This window comes from Physella acuta, unplaced genomic scaffold, assembly GCF_028476545.2.
Source record: "Physella acuta isolate Inbredline_101_S28 unplaced genomic scaffold, ASM2847654v3 ptg002188l, whole genome shotgun sequence".
Taxonomy (NCBI): Eukaryota; Metazoa; Mollusca; class Gastropoda; family Physidae; genus Physella; species Physella acuta.
This window is the reverse complement of record NW_026733689.1, coordinates 224070-231768: the sequence shown is the minus strand read 5'-3', so window position 1 is coordinate 231768 and position 7699 is coordinate 224070.

Genomic DNA, 7699 nt, shown 5'->3' with positions numbered 1-7699 from the left:
CCACATACATACACAAATACACACATGCACACACACACACACACACACAATCTTAGTGGTTAGAGCTGCCTGATGGGTCGGCGTGTTCGAGTCGGTAAAGCTCATGGTTGTTAAACCGAAAGGTCCTGCGTTTGAATCCCCCGGTCATTAAGGCTCAATAGCTGGGGACAGCAATCCGTCTACGAGAGGAAACAACTGACTGCTACCTTGTCGTTTGTTCTTTCTAAGATAAAGGCTATGGATGATGTAGAAGCGTATCCAGAAAAGTGGTATGAAATTGGAGACACAGACATGTATGGCGCACAACAGGTTAACGCGTAATGTATTCCAACACTACAATCAAGAACTGATGCTGTTGTTAAGGGGGGGGGGGGGGAAGGACAAAACATTTTAAAAACATTCATGTTCGTCATCACGAAAAACATTTTTAAAATACATGAATTTCAAATTATTTGAATTTGAAATGTGTTACGAAGATAAGCGTTTACAAATACAGTGGGGAAAAATGTGTAACGCCAATTTAGATTTAGAAAAAGGTGTTTTAAGGTAAAGCCCCCCCTCCCCTACTTCTTAGTTTACTTTCATCTAGTAGACACATCAAAGCGTTTGTCATGTGATGGTGACCATGTGGTGGTGGTGGTGACCATGTGGTGGTGGTGGTGACCATGTGGTGGTGGTGACCATGTGGTGGTGGTGACCGTGTGGTGGTGACCATGTGGTGGTGGTGGTGACCATGTGGTGGTGGTGGTGACCATGTGGTGGTGGTGGTGACCATGTGGTGGTGGTGACCATGTGGTGGTGGTGACCGTGTGGTGGTGACCATGTGGTGGTGGTGGTGACCATGTGGTGGTGACCATGTGGTGGTGACCATGTGGTGGTGACCATGTGGTGGTGGTGACCATGTGGTGGTGGTGACCATGTGGTGGTGGTGGTGACCATGTGGTGGTGGTGACCATGTGGTGGTGGTGACCATGTGGTGGTGACCATGTGGTGGTGGTGACCGTGTGGTGGTGACCATGTGGTGGTGGTGACCGTGTGGTGGTGACCGTGTGGTGGTGACCGTGTGGTGGTGACCGTGTGGTGGTGACCGTGTGGTGGTTGTGACCGTGTGGTGGTGACCGTGTGGTGGTGGTGACCGTGTGGGGGTGACCATGTGGTGGTGGTGACCGTGTGGTGGTGGTGACCGTGTAGTGGTGACCATGTGGTGGTGACCATGTGGTGGTGGTGACCGTGTGGTGGTGACCGTGTGGTGGTGACCGTGTGGTGGTGGTGACCGTGTGGTGGTGACCATGTGGTGGTGGTGACCGTGTGGTGGTGACCGTGTGGTGGTGACCGTGTGGTGGTGACCATGTGGTGGTGGTAACCGTGTGGTGGTGACCATGTGGTGGTGGTGACCGTGTGGTGGTGACCACGTGGTGGTGGTGACCGTGTGGTGGTGACCGTGTGGTGGTGACCGTGTGGTGGTGACCGTGTGGTGGTGGTGACCGTGTGGTGGTGACCATGTGGTGGTGACCATGTGGTGGTGGTGACCGTGTGGTGGTGACCATGTGGTGGTGACCATGTGGTGGTGGTGACCGTCTGGTGGTGACCATGTGGTGGTGACCGTGTGGTGGTGACCGTGTGGTGGTGACCGTGTGGTGGTGGTGACCGTGTGGTGGTGACCATGTGGTGGTGACCATGTGGTGGTGGTGACCGTGTGGTGGTGGTGACCGTGTGGTGGTGACCATGTGGTGGTGACCATGTGGTTGGCTTATTTTGTCCTGTTTAGAGGTTGGGTTGGGTTAGGGTTTTATTCAAGTATTTGGACTATGAAAGCGATACGATAAAAAACGTTACTATACCCCCCCCCCCCCCACGTGGAACACACCTAACCAACCTCACCTATACGTAGCGTCAACATGCACCGAATAACCCGGCCCTAATTGATACACTCGATTAGATCAGTACTATAGACATTTGTCTCAGACCCCCCCCCCCCCACCCAGCTCTGCGACACCTGTGTAATAGTTCTACTCGGGATCACTCGGTACATACCTACGACGTCCCCTACCCGGACCCCCTTGGAACTAAACCTCACCCCCTTCCCTCCCATACCGGCAAATTTTATGACTCAATAAATGTTCCAGGCCGACCAACCAGTCCTTTCATTGCTCCCCCAGACTTTAGCTCGGAGCTTCCACGTGAAGGGGTGGCTTGAATCAGTGCCCTAATGTCACATGATTCCCGTCTTTAGACCGCCGCTCAACCCCTACGTATGCCATGACAAGGGAGATTAACTTGAAAACATTCACAAAGGGAGGCTAGTGGCGCATGACCATAACAGAGATGAGTTATGCAGCTTTTTGGTAGATTATGGTATCAAATGTATACCGGTATAAGCTGACTGATGGGTTGGTGGATGTACATAATGGTACAGGTATGTGCTACTGGGGAGGTGCTTTAGAATAAATTAATACATGAGCTTCAAGAGGTGGGGCTGGGGAGGGGAGTCTTGACCTGACCGGTGAGCTATGTTTTGACTTCATTATGACTGCAACAACTCCAGTCACCAATGACTTCACTCACTCATTTCTGACTTAAGTCATCCTCGCGGTGACAGAGTTGACAAAGTCACGCCAGGTTAAGCTGGTACACACGACGGCCAACTGAACTTTTTTTTTTTTATTTTTTTTTTATTTTAATATCCCCCAAATTCCCACCGTCCTGTGGGTTTACGAGCCGAACGGGCCCGCACATCAAAGGAGAGCCGCATTAAAGCGATTACTATTCATTTGGAAACGTCTTTATACCGAGAGTTGCCCCCTTTTTTTAGATGATAAAACTGCAAGCAAGGGAGGACAACTCATACAGTTCAACTCGTTCGCCGTTTCTTTAACTCCAAGAATTCGGATTTTATTCGCGACAATCGCAGAAGTCAAAAACTGGCGGAGGAGTGTGATCATGATAGACAAAGAAGGGTTAAAGTAGGCTTGAGGGGGTGTGAATGGGCTACAAGCCCAGTCAACGGCATATCACAGCGCGGGCCAGCGGAGGTGTTCGAAGAAAGGAATCGAATTATGCGACCATACACCACCCGCTCGCCGCACTAAGTGGTTTCCGCTAACCGATCACTCGGCGCTGGCGGCCTTCTTCAAAGGGGTTTCTTTTCAGCTACGCTGTTTACCTAAACGCAGTCATTAGGGGCAGAAAATGCCCTCCCCCTCCCCCGCTGGAGCAATGTGTGCGTGCGATAGTTAGTTCCACTATAGCGGCTTCAATGGCCGCTCCGACGCCGGGGTTTCACACTGGTACTTTCGATTGTATCCAATCAAATCGATTGTTTGTTTGTTTGTTTGTTCGTTTGTATTCGAGGTTTAGGGAGCGGGGCGCATGGTATAGAAGGTGCTTGTGAGTTTTAGGAGCGGTGGTCGAAAGGTTTAACTTACCGATTGTCACACCACCGGCTTTTACAGAACCGGCTATGATAAGCCGGTTGTCAGTAAACTGCTACATCAGAACCGGCTAGTATTATTCTTGATAGGGAAAGATAAAAGAAAACAAATGAAAGAGAAATTTTTATTCCGAGAAAACAAAACAATACCAGACTTAAGCAGCATGTTAGATCAAATTAATAGGACAAATATTAGCACGGATAAAATGTGTCCCCCCCCCCCACCCCCATCCCTTACCAGTTTTCAGTATTGAAGTAAGAATTTGAAAAAGAAGGAATACGTGATAAAAAGACCACATCTCTATAAGCATTACAACAGTGCAATGTTAAAATAGGTTGACTAATCGCCGCTGCTTCTTTAATGAACGGTACGACAGGAAACGCTACTGCGCATGACCCGGAAGTGAGATAAAACCCAATCAAAACGTGTTGCCGTGGTTTATTGATTACCTGAGAGGGCAGGGGGCGATTAGGTTGGCTGGGCACAGGTGTTCATTGTTGACGGAAAACTTTATCGGTAAACTTTTATATGCAATCATACATGTTTTTTTTTAATGTATGATTGTGACATGCTACATTAAACATTTAGAAAATAAATGAGGCACTGCAAAGAGGGGTAATTTAGGAGCCGCAAATGTGGCGTGTGTGTGGAAGGGGTGGGGGGGGGGGGGGGAAGGGGGACTGCACTCCTTACATAATCTAAATCATTACCTAGGTTTAGACCTAGTGCTAAATTAACCCTTTACATGTCGCTTTTAAGCGAAATGCAAATTAATTTTCATTAGCTGAAGTAATATCGAACAATAACATTCTAAAGTAAAAAAACAGCCTGAACTCAACAGTAAAATCATACAGCAGAAAGTCACCACAGAAGTAACAAATACCCTTTTTATATATCACACAAATATGCATAATTTCTTTTTTGAGTCAGTGGGGGGGGGGGGGGGTAAAGGGGAGGGGAGGTCAGGTGGGGGAGGTCAAGTAGCGAATGCCAGGTTGAGGTCGGTGCAACTCAAGTCACGCCCCCCCCCCCCCCAAATTTTGCACCTCTCTATAAATAGCCTAGAGTAGTCTGGCGCCGCGGACGGCCATCGATACAGCACTCGTTCACCCGGCACTGAACCCGATCACCTATCGATTCTCAATAGCTCCCGTGAATACGTCATTCACCCCGCCAGAGTCGAGACTTGAGAGAGACCCCCTTGGACCCTTTGCCCCGAGTCGAGTGCCCGATGAAAGGCCGGTATGTGCCAAGTGTGCAGGTATCAAAACACCAGAGTTTGTAGTGCCAGATTTCGGGCTTTGTTGGGATGTAATGAATCGCATTGCCGCTAATCTTTGCCTGCATTCACAGTAAGGGGCAGGGGGGACGGAGGCGTGTCATAAAAAATTTAGAGCTTCAAAAGATTATTTACAGTAAAAAAGGGATTAGGTATTAATGATCTTTAATTGCGTGAAACGGTATCTGATGTTTTGGCGCTGGTCGGAGGGGGGTTGGTGTGAAGGCATTTGTGGCCATTCAGATTTTCAATGGCTGCTCGCTTGATGTAAGCTCGACCTCATGACTTGCGGTTAAAACTTGTATCATTACGACAGCTGTTTCACTAGATTAAACGTCAAAACTTGTATCATTACGACAGCTGTTTCACTAGATTAAACGTCAAAACTTGTATCATTACGACAGCTGTTTCACTAGATTAAACGTCAAAACTTGTATCATTACGACAGCTGTTTCACTAGATTAAAGTCAAAACTTGTATCATTACGACAGCTGTTTCACTAGATTAAACGTCAAAACTTGTATCATTACGACAGCTGTTTCACTAGATTAAACGTCAAAACTTGTATCATTACGATAGCTGTTTCACTAGAATAAACTTAAAATTTGTATCATTACTATAGCTGTTTCACTAGTTTAAACGTCAAAACTTGTATCATTACGACAGCTGTTTCACTAGTTTAAACGTCAAAACTTGTATCATTACGATAGCTGTTTCACTAGATTAAACGTCAAAACTTGTATCATTACGATAGCTGTTTCACTAGATTAAACGTCAAAACTTGTATCATTACGACAGCTGTTTCACTAGATTAAACGTCAAAACTTGTATCATTACGACAGCTGTTTCACTAGGTTAAACGTCAAAACTTGTATCATTACGATAGCTGTTTCACTAGATTAAACGTCAAAATTTGTATCATTACGATAGCTGTTTCACTAGATTAAACGTCAAAACTTGTATCATTACAATAGCTGTTTCACTAGATTAAACGTCAAATTAAAACTTGTATCATTGCGACAGCTGTTTCACTAGATTAAACGTCAACTTTTGTATCATTACCACAGCTGTTTCACTAGATTAAACGTCAACACTTGTATCATTACGATAGCTGTTTCACTAGATTAAACGTCAACTTAAAACATGTATCATTACGACAGCTGTTTCACTAGATTAAACGTCAACTTAAAACTAGTGTCATTACGACAGCTGTTTCACTAGATTAAACGTCAAATTAAAACCTGTATCATTACGATAGCTGTTTCACTAGATTAAACGTCAAAACTTGTATCATTACGACAGCTGTTTCACTAGATTAAACGTCAAAACTTGTATCATTACGATAGCTGTTTCACTAGATTAAACGTCAAAACTTGTATCATTACGATAGCTGTTTCACTAGATTAAACGTCAAAACTTGTATCATTACGATAGCTGTTTCACTAGATTAAACGTCAAAACTTGTATCATTACGACAGCTGTTTCACTAGATTAAACGTCAAAACTTGTATCATTACGACAGCTGTTTCACTAGGTTAAACGTCAAAACTTGTATCATTACGATAGCTGTTTCACTAGATTAAACGTCAAAATTTGTATCATTACGATAGCTGTTTCACTAGATTAAACGTCAAAACTTGTATCATTACAATAGCTGTTTCACTAGATTAAACGTCAAATTAAAACTTGTATCATTGCGACAGCTGTTTCACTAGATTAAACGTCAACTTTTGTATCATTACCACAGCTGTTTCACTAGATTAAACGTCAACACTTGTATCATTACGATAGCTGTTTCACTAGATTAAACGTCAACTTAAAACTTGTATCATTACGACAGCTGTTTCACTAGATTAAACGTCAACTTAAAACTTGTGTCATTACGACAGCTGTTTCACTAGATTAAACGTCAAATTAAAACCTGTATCATTACGATAGCTGTTTCACTAGATTAAACGTCAAAACTTGTATCATTACGACAGCTGTTTCACTAGATTAAACGTCAAAACTTGTATCATTACGATAGCTGTTTCACTAGATTAAACGTCAAAACTTGCATCATTACGATAGCTGTTTCACTAGATTAAACTTAAAATTTGTATCATTACTATAGCTGTTTCACTAGTTTAAACGTCAAAACTTGTATCATTACGACAGCTGTTTCACTAGTTTAAACGTCAAAACTTGTATCATTACGATAGCTGTTTCACTAGATTAAACTGAAAACTTGTATCATTACGATAGCTGTTTCACTAGATTAAACGTCAAAACTTGTATCATTACGACAGCTGTTTCACTAGATTAAACGTCAACTTAAAACTTGTATCATTACGACAGCTGTTTCACTAGATTTAACTTAAAACTTGTATCATAAGGATAGCTGTTTCACTAGATTAAACCTCAACTTGTGTATCATTACGACAGCTGTTTTACTAGATTAAACGTCAAAACGTGTATCATTACAACAGCTGTTTCACTAGATTAAACGTCAAAACTTGTATCATTACGACAGCTGTTTCACTAGATTAAACGTCAACTTAAAACTTGTATCATTACGACAGCTGTTTCACTAGATTTAACTTAAAACTTGTATCATAAGGATAGCTGTTTCACTAGATTAAACCTCAACTTGTGTATCATTACGACAGCTGTTTTACTAGATTAAACGTCAAAACTTGTATCAATACGACAGCTGTTTCACTAGTTTAAACGTCAAAACTTGTATCATTACGAGAGTTGTTTCACTAGGTTAAACGTCATAACTTGTATCATTACGATTGCTGTTTCACTAGATTAAACGTCAAAACTTGTATCATTACGACAGCTTTTTCACTAGATTAAACGTCAACTTTTGTATCATTACCACAGCTGTTTCACTAGATTAAACGTCAACACTTGTATCATTACGATAGCTGTTTCACTAGATTAAACGTCAACTTAAAACTTGTATCATTACGACAGCTGTTTCACTAGATTAAACGTCAACTTA